General features: G+C 43.1%; 1 protein-coding gene across 2 annotated transcripts in view; it reads left to right on the forward strand.

Annotated features, from left to right (window-relative positions):
• Positions 1 to 7512: 7512 nt before the first annotated feature.
• B3GNT3 (UDP-GlcNAc:betaGal beta-1,3-N-acetylglucosaminyltransferase 3) overlaps positions 7513 to 15591 on the forward strand; it is a 35639-nt gene continuing 27560 nt past the window's right edge. The window contains exon 1 of one of the 2 annotated variants that reach the window (XM_030218568.1): positions 7513 to 7583. The gene's annotated coding sequence lies outside the window, so the exon portion shown is untranslated. Of the gene's footprint in view, positions 7584 to 14409; positions 14423 to 15591 lie in introns of those variants that run through there. The other variant, XM_030218569.1, reaches the window with a different exon arrangement.

The raw sequence follows: 15591 nt of genomic DNA on the forward strand, positions 1-15591 counted from the left end.
GCGTTCCATCCACTTTATCATTTTGGCCACTCATCTTTGAACATTTTCTAATTCTGCTATATCTTTTTTTGAGATATGGCACTCAAGGTGAGGTAGCACCATGGAGCGATAGAGTCATTATAATATTCTTTGTATTATATTGTATCTCTTCTCATAATAATTCTTAGTATCTTGTTTCCTTTTTTGGCCACAGCTGCACACTAGGCAGAAGATTTCAGCGTACTGTGTACGATGATACCTAGATCTTTTTCTTGTGTGCTGACTCCTAAGTTAACTGATTCGGATTATTTTTCCTAATGTGCATCACTTTGCATTTACATAAGTATATAAGTATTACTATACTAGGACAGACCAAAGGTCCATCAAGCCCAGCATCCTGTTCCCAACAGTGGCCAATCCAGATCACAAATACCTGGCAAGATCCCAAAAAAGTACAAAATATTTTATGCTTCTTATCTTAGAAATAAGCAGTGGATTTTCTCCAAGTCCATTTTAATAATGGTCTACGGACGTTTCCTTCAGGAAGCTGGGCAAACCTATTTTTTAAACCCCGCTAAGCTAACTGCCTTTACCACATTCTCTGGCAATGAATTCCAGAGCTTAATTACACGTTGAATGAAGAAAACATTTCTCCGATTTATTTTAAATTTACTACTTTGTAGCTTCATTGAATGTCCCCTAGTCCTAGTATTTTTGGAAAACATAAACAGACGCTTCATGTCTACCCTTTCCACTCCACTCATTATTTTATAGATCTCTATCATATCTCACCTCAGCCGTTTTTGCTCCAAGCTGAAGAGCCCTAGCCGCTTTACCCTTTCCTCATAGAGAAGTCATCCCATCCCCTATCATTTTTGTCACCCTTCTCTGCACCTTTTCTAATTCCACTGTATCTTTTTTGAGATCCGGTGGCAAGAATTGAACACAGTATTTGAGGTGCGGTCACACCATGGAGCAATACAAAGGCATTATAACATCCTCATTTTTGTTTTCCATTCCTTTCCTAATAATACCTAACATTCTGTTTGCTTTCTTAGCTGCCTCAGCACCCTAAGCAGTAGGTTTCAACGTATCATCAACGACGACACCTAGATCCCTTTCTTGGTTGGTGACTCCTAACGTGGAACCTTGCATTACGTAGCTATAATTCGGGTTCCTCTTTCCCACATGCATCACTTTGCACTTGCTCACGTTAAACTTCATCTGCCATTTAGACGCCCAGTCTCGTAAGTTCCTCTTGTAATTGTTCTCAGTCCTCTCGTGATTTAACAACTTTGAATAACTTTGTGTCGTCAGCAAATTTAATTGCCTCACTATTTACTCCCATCTCTAGGTCATTTATAAATATGTTTAAAAAACAGCGGTCCCAGCATGGACCCCAGGGGCAGCCCACTAACTACCCTTCTCCATTGAGAATACGGACCATTTAGTCCTACTCTCATTTAACCAGTTTTTAATCCACAACTGGACACTACCTCCTAGCCTATGACTCTCCAATTTCCTCTGGAGTCTTTCGTGAGGTACTTTCTCAAATGCCCTTTGAAAATCTAGATGCACAATATCAACAGGCTCACCTTTATTCACATGTTTGTTCACTCCTTCATTTGGATGCTCAGTCTTCCACTTTCCTAAGGTTTTCCTGCAATTGTTGACAGTCCACATGTGGTTTTGACAACATTGAATAGTTTTGTGTCATCTGCAAATTTACCCCCCTGTTTACTAAGTCACATGGCAATGCCAACACAGCCCATTCAAAGTGTTGGCATTAGCACATGGCAGCTGCTTGTGTGGCTTACTAAATGGGAGGGATAATCGCCTTGCATGTTGTTCAGTTTTCCAGCTATCTGCATGCCTACTGATTGAATCTACCGCGTGAATCGATACTCTCATATCACCCCTCTCCTCAAGTCACTTCACTGGCTCCTGATCCGCTACCGTATACAGTTCAAGCTTCTCCTATTGACCTTCAAGTGCACTCAATCTGCAGCCCCCCATTACCTCTCTACCCTCCTCTCCCCGTACGTTCCTACCCGTAACCTCCGCTCTCAGGACAAATCACTACTATCTGTACCCTTCTCTACCACTGCTAACTCCAGACTCCGCCCCTTCTGCCTCGCATCACCTTATGCCTGGAACAGACTTCCCGAGCCCATACGCCATGCGCCCTCCCTGCCCATCTTCAAGTCCTTACTCAAAGCCCATCTCTTCTCCCTTGCTTTTGGCGCCTAACCACCTTCCCTACATAGCTTATAACCTTTAGATTGTAAGCTACCTACATTGACTACATAAGTTGTAAGTTACCTACACTGACTACATAGTTTGTAACCTTTAGATTGTAAGCTCTCTTGAGCAGGGACTGTCCTTCCCCATGCTAAAATTGTACAGCGCTGCGTAACCCTGGCAGCGCTATAGAAATGCTAAGTAGTAGTAGTAGTAATCACCAACTACAACAGCTGTCCTAACCTTTCCCTCCTGGGCAGAAGCTCCTGGAGACGTAACATTCTCATTTATGTTGTCCATTTCTTTCCTAAAAACTCTTAACATTCTACTTGCTTTTCTTAGCTGCTGCACATTGGGTAGAGGGGTTCATCCTATCATCAATGATGACACCTAGATCCTTTTGCTGGTTGGAGACTCCTAATGGTGAGCTTTTTGCATCACTTAGCTTTATTTTGGGTTCCCTTTTCCCCCTATGCATCACTTTGCACTTGCTCACTAGTCCTCACCCCACCACTCCTGAGCATTTTTAAACAGGTCAGACATGTTGCACAGTGGTATTCAAAACCTACATACAAAACTTAACAAACCTTAATCACCCTAACCCACCTATGAAAAACATGCCCTAGAGCACCAATATTTTTGCTATTGGGATTCTGGAACAAGATGGACTGTTAAAGATCCCTACACAGACACCACATGCCAGCAGAATCCATCACCTTAGTTTCATATTCAGAACATGATTCTCACCTGATACAAAATAAGGGACCACAAAAAACTTTCAGACCATAACTGAAACCAGAGACTCTGCACGTTGTTCAACACCAGGACAACGTATGTCCTTCTGTGCAGTGCAAAATAAAGCTGACAGATGTAAATTCTCCACACTACTATCATTCAATCACTAAAATGAAAATAAAATCACTTCTCCTGCCTTTGTCTGGTGATTTTATTATGCTAATCATCTTGTTCCTAATTTCTGGTTCTGTTTTCCTCTTGTCTGTGCTCTTAACTGTTTCCAGGCCCTCCTTTTCATTTGTTATTTCTTTTCTCACTATCTCTCTGTGCTATATCTGGCACTGATTTTTCATGTTCATATTTATCTTTCTTAAATTATTCTGCTTCCTCAAATCTAGTTTTCCTTCTCCCCTCTTCCCTTCCTATGCAGCAACTTCTTACCCTTCCTTATTGTGCAGTATTTTGCTCGCTTTCCTTGTGAGGTATTGTCTCTTTCTCTTCTATGGGTCCAATTGTCTTTCCCTACCTTCCTCCTCCCTCCCCTTTGCCCTGAGTCTACAACCTTTGTTGTGGATGCTGGCAGTGATTAGATCAGGCCTTCCTCTGGCTCCCCTGAGGCTTTCCCTCTACTGCATCCCTGCCTGTGTGACAAAAGTTGTGACAGAGGGAAGGATCCCCTAGAGCTGGCCTCCTGATCTGATTGCTGTCAGTGACTGCAACAAGTTTGCAGACTCTTGGAGGAGACTAGGAGAGAAATCAAAATGGGCAACTGAGCAAACTGTCCTATACTGAAGCAGAGATTACCAACCCTGTCCTGGGGGTACCCCAACCAGTCAAGTTTTCAGGATTTCTATAATGAACATTCGTGAGGTCAATTGGCATACCCCTTTGTACGCAAATCTCTCTAATGCATATGTAAGAGAGGATATCCTGAAAACCTGGCTGGTAAAGGTACCCCCCCCCCCCCCCCCCAAGGACAGGTTTGGGAATCACTATACAAAGGGGATAGGATAGCTTCTCCTCGCACCAAGAAGGAAACCTTGTTAAAGAACAGGAGAGTTATCACATATCCCCATCACCATGCCCATACTACACCTCCCAATATTCCAAAGGAACAAGTCAGTAATTGCAGTTGTACGAATACAGCCTCTCACTTTACCAAAAGTAGAGGTGAGTTACACCAAGGGACTGAATGGAAGAATGCAGGCACTGTTTGAGATTCCGACTGGAATGGAGAGTAGGTGAGGTCTGGCCCAGCTCACTGGCAGATAACTTAATATGAGCAAGTGCAAAGGGATGCATGTGGAAAAGAGGAACCCAAACTATAGCTACATACTGCAAAGTGCCACAGTAGGAGTCACAGACCAGGAAAAGGCTCCTAGGCGTTAGTTGATGATACATCGAAACCCTCTGCTCAGTGTGTAGCAGCAGCTAAGAAAGCAAATAGAATGTTAGGTATTATTAGGAAAGCAATGAAAAACAGAAATGAGGGCAATATAATGCCTTTGTATCGCTCCATGGTGCCATTGCACCTCGTGTTCAATTCTGGTCAAAAAACATATAGTGGAATTAGAAAAGGTACAGAGAAGGATGACAAAAATGATAAAGGGGATAGGACACCATCCCTATGAAGAAAGGCTAAAGCTGCTAGGACTCTTCAGCTTGGAGAAAAGACAGCTGAGAGGAGATATGATAGAGGTCTATAAAATAATGAGTGGCGTGGAAAGGGTAGACATGCATCGCTTGTTTACTCTTTCCAAAAACACTAGGACTACGGGACATGCACTGAAGCTACAAAGTAGTAAATTTAAAACGAACTGGAGAAACTTTTTCTTCACTCAACATGTAATTAAACTCTGAAATGTGTTGTCAGAGAATGTAGCAAAAACAATTAGCAGGGTTTTAAAAAAAGGGTTGGATAGCTTCCTAAAGGAAAAGTCCACATACCATTATTAAAATGGACTTGGGGAAAATCCACTGCTTATTTCTAGCATAAGCAGCATAAAATGTATTGGATTTGGGGGGGGGGGGGGGATCTTGCCAGCTGGGCTTGAGGGACCTTCCGTCTGTCCTGTCCTACCATAGCAATACTAATGTACTTAACTTTCTGAACACTGGCTTGTTTTTCTCTATTTTGTGACAATTCCAACAAGGAGAGGGTAGGTAACCTTAGAGCAGTGGTTTTCATTTTTCAGAGAGGACCTGGCCAGTCCCGTTTTTAGGATACTGACACTGAATATGACAAATATTTGCATGCAATAGGAGAAGGGCATGCTCATACATCTTATGCATATTCATTATGCATAGTCTGAAAACTTGACTGGCCAACTTGGCCCTGCCCTAAAGACGAAATGAAAACTACTACCTTTCACTGGTCAGGGCCCAGGTAAAAACTAAACAGTGTTTCCCAAGTCAGTCCTGGAGTAGCCCCTTGCCAGTCAGATTTTCAGGATACCCACAATGAATATGCATGAGAGATTTGCATACATTGCCACCGCTGCATACAAATTTCTCATATGAATACTCATTGTGGATATCCTGAAAACCTGACTGGCAAGGGGGACAAGTTTGGGAACCACTGTAGGAAATGATAGCAGAAGCCCTGCCAGTCAGTCTGCCTAACATTTAGCCAGAGTATAGCTTAATCCAGCGGTTCTCAACCCAGTCCTCAGGATCCCTGCAATGAATATGCATCCGAGATAAATTTGCATGCACCACCTCCATTGTATGCAAATCTATCACATGCATATTCATAGCAGGGATTCTGAAAACCTGACTGGGCAGGTGGCTGTAGCATAGGTGCAGATACAGGCGGGCAAAATTGCTGAGCAGATTTGATGGGAACTTATCCAAAGTTGCTTTATTCAGTTCCGATGTGCAAGTGGATGGTGAAAGTCCAGAATATTATCACTGAAAAACTGCAAAATATTATCTCCCTCTCCTGTCTTCCCCTAGGGAATGCATTTAACCTTTGATTTATATTGTGTAGTATATTTTCTCCTTATCTCTCAGAACTTTGAAATAGAAGCAAGGTACCTTGGAACAAAGACATCCGAAGCAGCAATACGGTGTAGATACTTTGAAAGCGGTTTCTGAGAAATCTAAACCATGAACCATCGTTGCTGCCCTGAAGAAGAGGGGTTAACTCCTGAAAATTAGTCAAAAGTGTTATCTGCATTAAAGCGGTACTGCCTTAAAGTTTGTATTATCCTTTATTTCTATGCATTCAAGTGGCCTTGCATAGGAACCAAGCTATTTTTGTCCAAAATATTACTTCAAAATGGACAAGCTAGGGTCAGCCCTCAAGGAAGGAGATTGTGCCACCGTGAGCCAAAGTATGCACACGCCTGAGCTGCTGCACACAGAGTGAACTGAGGGGCCGATACAGAAAGCCATGCTGGCTTCTACCTCGAAATTACAGGGGGGGGGGGGGGGGAACCTATGCCACGGCTATTCAGCAAGCAATGAGCATGCAAATTACTGGAAAACACTGTCAGGAGCAGTGACGTCAATTTGCATGCTCATTGCTTGTGGCACATCTGCGCTTGAGGGATGTTTTTGAGTTAACTGTGTGATGTGATAGTAGAACCGCTGTACTAAGCCGGCTCATCCTATACCTTTTTGTGTGGGTCCCTCACTGTAGTGACTGGGAGATATAAGGGGAAAGATCCCAAGCATTTAGGCTCTAAATGTCAGATCTCAGTCCTGCTTTAGACTAAGCTGGAAGTACAGAGGGGCAGGAGGAAACATCAGGAAATAAATAACAGCTGATCACTTAAGGAAAGAAAAATGATTTGGATGAGAGCAGGAACGAACTAAGGTTTAGGTACATTCCGATTTTGTTGAAAACCTCACTCAGATTAATGACACAGGCCAGAAACTCTTCTCTGCCCCCTCCTTTTCTCATTTCTCTCCAGTTTATTTCTGAACTTTTCTTACTGATTTAAGTAGAGAGGTGTGGTAGCCGTGTTAGTCCACTCTTAAAGGTTATCAATAGAAATCAAACAAAATAAAACATGGAAAAGAAAAGTACATTTTTCTTTTCCATGTTTTATTTTGTTTGATTTCTATTGATAACCTTACTGATTTAAAAAGATAAAAGTATGCATCTTCCTTTGTGGTCCCCTGCCTGTATGACCTAAAGCACCCAGGTCTCCTTTCCCGTCTAAAGCTGCTCATACTCCCATCTCGATTCATGCTTTAGAGTACTTTATAATTGCCTGGCGTTTTGATCATGGCCAGCACAGCCAAACACTCTCTGATCGTGACCTTCAGGCCTGGAACCGCAGCTCACACTTTTGAGTTTCCTCCCCCCCCCCCCCCCCCGAGCCTGGGAGAAACCTTCAAAGACACATTCCTGAAACGTATCTTTGGGAATGAATGCTGAAGAAAATGAGGAGAGTCACGGTTACCTCACTGCAGATCAGCCCTGAATTTTCATTTCCTTTATCAAACTGGAATCTCCTTGGACCGCTGGGCATGTTTGGCTCCACCCCGACCTGTTGCCTTTTGTGGGGTTTGTGGTGCTGCTAGTGCTCCAGTTCCTGTCTGGTAAGCTCAAAGATTAGAAGTCGAGAAACCCCGGCTGCTTCCAGGAGGGCTAGTAGCAACATCGTGATTCTTCACACGTAAGTGCCACGGTTCTGTCTCTTTCTCTGCATGTATTTCTGGCTCTTGTTGTCTTGGTCCATACGAGGTAGCAAACTGACTGAAGATGAAACCTTTTTATTGATCTAACTTAGTGCTTGTGCGACCGCTTTTTATTTCTCTGAATAAGTTGGCACTGTAGTTACACAGATAGACTTTCGGGTGGGGGTGTAGATAAGACCACCCTCCACCGCCACCTGTCTTGAATGAGGTGAAAGTAGGGATGCTTCCTAATTGTATATTTCCAGGTTAGAGAGAGATTCATTAGGTAGGAGAGAATTCACACTAGGAACATCTCTCTTTTGCCTGTGTTTATCTTAAAAACCATTTCCCCTGCCCGCATCCCAAACCCCACCACTTGGATGCTTTGTGGGTTGGGGGGACTTTAATTGGGTCGATCTAAGAGAATGCCTTCTTGGACTCTTTGGGGCCATGGATCTCTTTTTCAGGTGTGATACTATTTGCGCCCGCTTTCACAGTCTGCAGGACCCCTATGAGTGCTTAAAGCGTTAATCTTCCAGATGTGGGGGTAGTGAGTCGTCCAGAGGCTGCCGATGTTATTGGTATCAAGTTCGTGTAGGTTTAGCTGGAATGAGCTGTGGACATCAGAGATCTGATAACAATTCCAGCAACTGTTAAATGTCAGAACAATAAGGAAGAAAGAGAGAAAATCAGAGACCCCACCCTGTAGCTCGGGTTACTGCCTTCTGTGACATATGGCCTCCGAATCCCCTGTCCTAGCTCCACACAGACAAAAGGAGGGTGGGAAATCTACCTTCACACAGCAGGAAAAGCCCTGTATCCCAGAGGCGTTCCCCTTAAATATCCCTAACCTTATTCCCTCTGGCTGCCTGGCCAATTGGGCTCACCTTCAGCCTGGCTTACATTCGAATTGCCCTATGGTAAGCCAGACTGAAGGCGCCCCACCAAGTTGCTCTCCCACTGACCAGACCCTTCTTTTGTACCCAGATCTACTGCCTTGACTGCTAGCTGGTATTGAGGGCCCCCATCCTCCAGACAGGCTCTCGGACTAGGTACTTCTCTCCCCTCCCCACTTTGAGAAGTCCCTGCTCCTGAAATGTGGTCATGCCATTTATGCTGGAGCTTGCTGCATCTCCCTAGAACTGTAGTATTCCTTCAGATTAGTCATTTTAACCAAATTTATTCCCAAGTAGGAGACGACAGCTTAGACAATGGTTTAGAACTGCAGATTTGAAAAAAAAAAAAATCTATAGAATGCAAGTCTGCTCCTGGACTGCAAAGGTGACTTTAGTCTCTAGAAGTGTGGTTTTATAGACTGGATGGCTCTGTGGAATTGTGAAACTGGTGTAGCCTAGGTAAGTAGGGAGTTTAAAAGTAGGGAGGGGGCTATATATGCTTAGAAATGCCTAGTGTGCCTTGAGCTACTACCGAAAAAGATGTGAGCAGGGACACATCTATATAAAAAAATATATTTAAGGAGCAAGTGAAACCAATCTGTTTTCAAGGGGCATTAGCAGCAAGCCCAGTGTCCCTGGGATAGTGAGAAGAAATTGCCCCAGTGTGATCCTTCCATCCCCTCCCCCCCTCACAGAGCAGGGGCAGTACCTTGTTTGTGTCTCTCAATGAGGCTGTCAGTTTGGAGCAGGGACTGTCTCTATCTGTATAGCACTGTGCACTCTAGTAGTGTCAGTTGGGTCATCAGATTGAGGCCCTTTAAGGTCAAACCAGGAGAATGAAGGGGATGGTTGAAGTTAGTACAGGGTGAAGCATCAATCTACCTCCATCAGCTGCAAGGAACTGGAACAGGATCACACTGGATCTGTGGCATTGCGAAAAGTGACAGGGGTGTGAAAAAACATCAGGAAGAGCAAGGGAGAGCCCCGCCCCACCCCAAACCAGAAAAAAATCATATAGCAGCCAGCCTTGCATATGGAAACACTCACATCCAGCCCCACACAAATCTGTGATTCTCATCATTGATGACCAAGCTGGATGATGAGCAGGGAGAGTTAAGAGTTATGGGGCTCCTTCCCTGTTATGTACTAGGGGACCAGTTTGACAGGTTTAGATCAAAGAGGAGCATGTCAAGAAAGATTTGTTCTTTTTTAATTTACATTTAAATTGAGAGTAAGCCAATCAGATAACATAAAGCCACGTAATCAATATGAATACTAGATATTTTTTTACAATAACAATACCCACCCCAGCACCCCACTCCTCTCCCTTCCCTAGTTAATGCAAAGTCACGAGGAGTCCAAATACTTTTGTAGTAAGGCCCACTAAGGGCCCAGTTTGTCAGTTTGGTTCCTCTCGAGAGCTATCAATTGTTCCATTACAAAAACAAATTTTAACCTTTGGCGCCATCTCATAGCTGAGAGTGGGTTACAGGGTTTCCATTCAGCTGCAATCACAAAGCGAGCTGCATATCTTCCACACTTTAAGATCTTGCATGTACAAGAGTCCAACCCTGGAGGGAATACTTTAAAAAGACATAGTTCCCTGCTTGATTCAACATACACACCTAAAATAGTGTCACACACCCCTTGCACATAACTTCAGATCCTTGATGAAGCCGGGCAATCTCCCCACATACATAGGAGCCAACTTTTCAAAATTATTGGGGGTGCTAAGCCCAATGGAAATAATCCCTCCCTGGACACATACAAGGAATTTTTCCAATATTGGGGGTGCTCAAGCACCCACAGCACCCACAGAGTCGGCTCCAATGCCCACATATGTAGTAAAGTTCCTCTGAAACTACATTGTCTCCAGCATACCAGGTCTGGCTTCAAGCCTCTGCAGCACAACTATAGAGGCATGACAAATCAGTGCTTCAGTAATTTCAGGCCATTTTCCTTAATGTGCGCCGAGATGGAATAAGAGTTGGTGTTCCGCATTATCTGTTGCCATTTTTGGTAAATAAAGGTGACGGATAGTTCTGTTGACCAACTATCCATAAATGAAGCCTTTTAAATCCATATAATCCTTTTATTTTAAAAAAACACAGATATCAGACCCCTGGTAAGACCAAGCTGGGACCATAAGTCTTCATATGGATGCATCTTCCAGGCTGTGACGTTGTTGCACTACCCAGAGGATAAACAGTGACTAATACACAAATACAGATAAAAATCTGATCATTGTAGCTGAAACTCTGTACATAATAACTCAAAAGATTTCAAATGGAGTGGAGGAGTGGCCTAGTGGTTAGAGCACTGGTCTTGCAATCCAGAGGTGGCCAGTTCAAATCCCACTGCTGCTCCTTGTGATTGTGGGCAAGTCACTTAACCCTCCATTGCCTCAGGTACAAACTTAGATTGTGAGCCCTCCTGGGACAGAGAAATATCCAGTGTGCCTGAATGTAACTCACCTTGAGCTACTACTGGAAAAGGTATGAGCAAAAATCTAAATAAATAACATAAATGACCATTAGAAATCAGTTGCATGGAGCTCATATTGAGGTTTATCCCCCCCCCCCCCCCAATAGAGAAGCCAGTGCCGTAAGCCATGACCTCCAACTTTTACCAATCATAGTACAGGTCACTAACTTCCATCCCTCCACCCTAGTGGTCTTGCATACCCATCCCAACCCCCCAACAGAAGAGGGCTGGTGGTCTAGCACCCCCAAATCCTCCCTGTACCTTGAAATGACAGAGGAAGGAGTAGCCTCTTTCCTTGCAGCACTGCCTCCTAAATGGCGACACCCTGCCCAGTGCATATTGGGATACACTGAGTGGATTTCCCTACCCTATAAGAGAGTTTCTCCCTTATATGGTAGGGAAGTCCCGTTCAGCACATCCCAGGATGCATTGGGCAGGGCAGGGTGCTGCCATTTTGGAGGCGGCGCTAGAGTGTTACTCCTTCCTCTGTCATTTCAAGGTATGGAGGGATTTGGGGGGTGCTAGACCACTGGGGAGGCTTGAGGTCAACAGGACCTCCAGCCCTCTCTTCTGTTGGAGGATTGGGGGTCTTCTATCCGGGGGGGGTGGGGGGGGGGCAGAGGAAGGTCAGGTTGTGTCTTCCATCTAGGGGAGGAGGGGGAGGGGCCATCAGATCTTTCTGTCTGGGGTTGGTTGGGGAAGCCTGCTAGTATGCAGATGCATGCTGGACAGGGCTCCCCATTCCTCCCCAATGCTCTGCAAACCCTAATGTCAGTGCCAAGCTGGTGTAGGGTTTGCAGGGGTAGCAGCGCCCTTGTTTGGTGCACTGCCCACTGCGCATTAGGGAGGAATAGTTGATGCCTTGTTTAGCATGCATTTGCATTCTACTTGCAGTCAGAGCAAGTGAACACGTTTCATGCGCTCGCCGGCTCTGATCATGAGGCAGGAGCAGCCTCTAGCACCTGTGTTTGCTTCTGATGATTGACCTGTGGGCTTTTCCTTACAGCCTTTCATCCCCTGCTGCAATATTTCCACAGGTCAATGAAGGAAGCAAAGAGGTTGGGTTATCACCGTCATGGAAGTAGGCAAAAAAGAGACCTGTTTATTTATTAGGGTTTATTTATTGGCAAGAAATTCACTCAAGCTGTAAAGCAAAACTAAGTCAAATATAGGTAACAGACAATTACAGCTGTAAAAATATTCAAGTAACAATACAAGGCATGGCATAAAGGAGGAATAGCCTAGTGGTTAGAACACTGGTCTTGACATCCAGAGGTGGCTGTTTCAAATCTTTGTTACTTCTCATGTTCAAGGGCATGTCCAATAACCCTCCATTGCCTCAGGTACAAAATTAGATTGTGAGCCCTCCAGGGACAGAGAAATGCCTGGTGTATCTGAATATAACTCACCTCGAGCTACTACTGAAAAGGTGTGCGCAAAGTGTAAATAAATAAATAATATGCTACATATAGTAACATAGTAAATGACAGCAGATAAAGACCTGAAAGGTCCATCCAGTCTGCCCAACAGATACTCATTTTACATGGTATGTAATACTTTATATGTATATCTGAGTTTGATTTGTCCCTGCCTTTCTCACGGCACAGACCGTAAAAGTCCACCCAGCACTGTTCCTGTACTAAAGGTTCTGAAGCTAACGTCGAAGCCCCTTAAAATTTACACTCCAGCCCATCCATATCTATTCAGTCACGATCAGGGCACAGACCGTAGAAGTCCGCCCTGCACCAGTTTTACTCTCCAAATACCGGCATTGCCACCCAATCTCCGCTAAGATTCCATAGATCCATTCCTTCTAAACAGGATAAACAGGAACAATCAAAACATTCCCTCAAAAAAAACAAGAAGAACAAAACTAGTAGGAATGAGCACACAAACTGACCTGGATAACTTTAAAAAATCCTTTGGAGACACTGGAGTACAAGCATGGAACAAAAGTAGAACTGCAGCTGACTCTGGATCCATGCAGGGCCAGTCTTGGCAATTGCAGGGCCCTGTGCAGATCAGTTCAATGGGCTGCCCGTACCCGCCACCATAAGCCACAATTTATCAGAGTTTAATTATGCGGGACTGGAGACGAGCAGATGTGGTCCCTCTTCACAAAAGCGGAGACAGGAAAGAAGTGGGAAACCACAGACTGGTAAGTCTCACGTCGGTGGTAGGAAAAATAATGGGTGACCAAAGAACTGGATGAAAGACGTGCGCTAGATGTAATCTACTTGGACTTCAGCATGTTTTATATTACTAGTCTTTTTACCACCTCCCCAAATTATTGCTCACCAGCCACCCGCAATTTAGAGAGATAAAAGACTAGGAAGGGCACATGTATGAGAAAAGCAATTCTTTAATTACTTACCAAGAGAAAGTTACAATTACAAATCCTAGTTTCTCATGTGGAGAACAGGGGACACAAACATGTGGTCTGCCACTGTATCTCCAACGTAATGCTCTGGTTCAGTTGTTTATATACCTTTTGTGTTAAGCAATGCTTCACATTACTTCAGCACTTATCTTCCTCAGAGATCATTCCATTCTCACAATCTATTTTCCCTTAAGTTGCTAACTCACATTCTTCTGTCCATCCATAATTGCACCTTTCCCATGCCAGCTTGCCCATAAGAGTATCATAATAGATCATAAATTTCTGAGTTTACATAGGCTCATGTTCTTTAATAAATTACAGGCTTCTCAATCTCTGATAGATTCCAGAGTTGCACCGGATTGCCAGCCTCTGCCCTTTTTGACCTGTGCTGGGGTGCTGACCTGTGCTCATGATTCTACATCAAGGTGCAGTATCCTGCTAGCGTGTAATATTTGCAGCCCTTTTTGTTTTGTTTTTTTCACGAGGTAGTGTAATGGTGTTTTAGAGCCTGGTGTAATTATAGTGCTGCCTTTCGACGCATAAGGTTGTAGCTCGTCCTGTCCTTGGAATTAGTGCTGTTATGGTTTGGTAAAGTTATGAGTGTGTTTTTGCACAAGTTTGTGTATAGTGTTTTGCAGTGGAGAGATTGTGTGTCCGCACCTCTGACCCCCACAGGGTTATGAGAATTGGAACTACTAATTGTAGTGTACTTGAACTGAATAATTTCTGGGGGAGGGGGTTCATGATAGCATTGTGCTTATTATTTCAATCAGTTTTTCTGTACAAATTTAGCTTCATTTGTCTTTATTTGAAATTTCATAAATAAAAAATGTTGTAAAAATTTAATAATCAATGGAATGGAGCTGGGGTGGGGGCGGGGCTAGGGTGGGGGCGGGGCTAGGATGGGGCCCCACCAAATTGGTCTGCACAGGGCCCCGCACTTGCTAAGACCGGCCCTGCAGGATGTTATACAGCAGCCAAGAAGTACAAATACAGCAATAATGATTATCAATGTGGTGAAGCATGGTGAACATTGTATAAGCAATTAACATTAGCAGTGCATAAAACAGCTTGTGATGTAAGGTGATAATTCAGTAAGAAAAATAGAATCTTTGGAAAAGTCCATAATGTGGTTTTAAAATGTAAGCAGTTAGAAATCAGGTAATTCAAAGTCACTTAAAATTTTGTTGATCTGATAAGTAGACAATCTTGGCATCAGAGAAATTTATAAGTCAGTGTAGGTTCTGGTATTGTGAAACAGCAGTCTGTATACTGTTGGGAGGCTCACACGGACAGGCATCATGTTGCATCCAGAAGACTTCCACTTAGAGCATCTCATGATTTCTAGCAAGTTAAATAGTCCATATAATACTTGTCCAATTCATTAGTAACATGTCATTAACTTAAGGGTGTTCTCAGATTTTATTCTTTGCAGAGTTCAAGGCATATGTAGGATATAATAAAATTCTTATGTGAACAGAAGCATTATCAAACATGAAACAATCAGTTGCTTTAGTAATATTAAAGCTGATTATGTTAACTGAATAAAGGGATTAACATATGAGTTTACACCTAGTAAGCAGAAAGGATTAAGGGTCAGAAGAAGAGAACCAAAGAAAGAAATCATCATAACTCAAAATGTAACTTAATTAATTAAAGATTATACAAAAAAAGAGTAATATTCCGTCAAGTCAAACCAACAGTTTAAATGCTGGGGTTTAACAATTCACCCAATAAATGGAGTAGGTCTTTAAATCACACAAATGAGTCCAAGTAAACGTCTCCTTCCAGCAATGCAGCTGTAGGTGTCACTGTTTGGATACTATACAGTCCTGTATAGATTGGGTCTTGCCACGTTTTATGGGTGAAATTCTTCTTTTATACCAGCTGGTCAGGCTGATATTTGTAAACAGGATAACATGATGCTTCTGAAAGGTGTCAACTTTAGAGTAAATAAGGGTGCTTTGAATGAAAACAATAAAACAATTAAACAGATCAATGTACTTAATGTCTGCCCAGTTCCGTAACAAAATGCCATTAGCTCAATGCTGTTTTCAGGTTTTATACTTTATGCAATTCTGGTTATAGTTAATTTAGAATAAAATCAATTTGCTATTCTGGTCTTAACTAAAAGAATATATCATAATTCATATACATATCCCTGTTCAAAGACTTCCACATATATATACATTTCTCATTCTTTCTAGCTAACTTACAATATCTTTTCTATACATGCTTATACCATCA

Source organism: Microcaecilia unicolor, chromosome 11 (genome assembly GCF_901765095.1).
Source record: "Microcaecilia unicolor chromosome 11, aMicUni1.1, whole genome shotgun sequence".
In the NCBI taxonomy this organism is placed as follows: domain Eukaryota; kingdom Metazoa; phylum Chordata; class Amphibia; order Gymnophiona; family Siphonopidae; genus Microcaecilia; species Microcaecilia unicolor.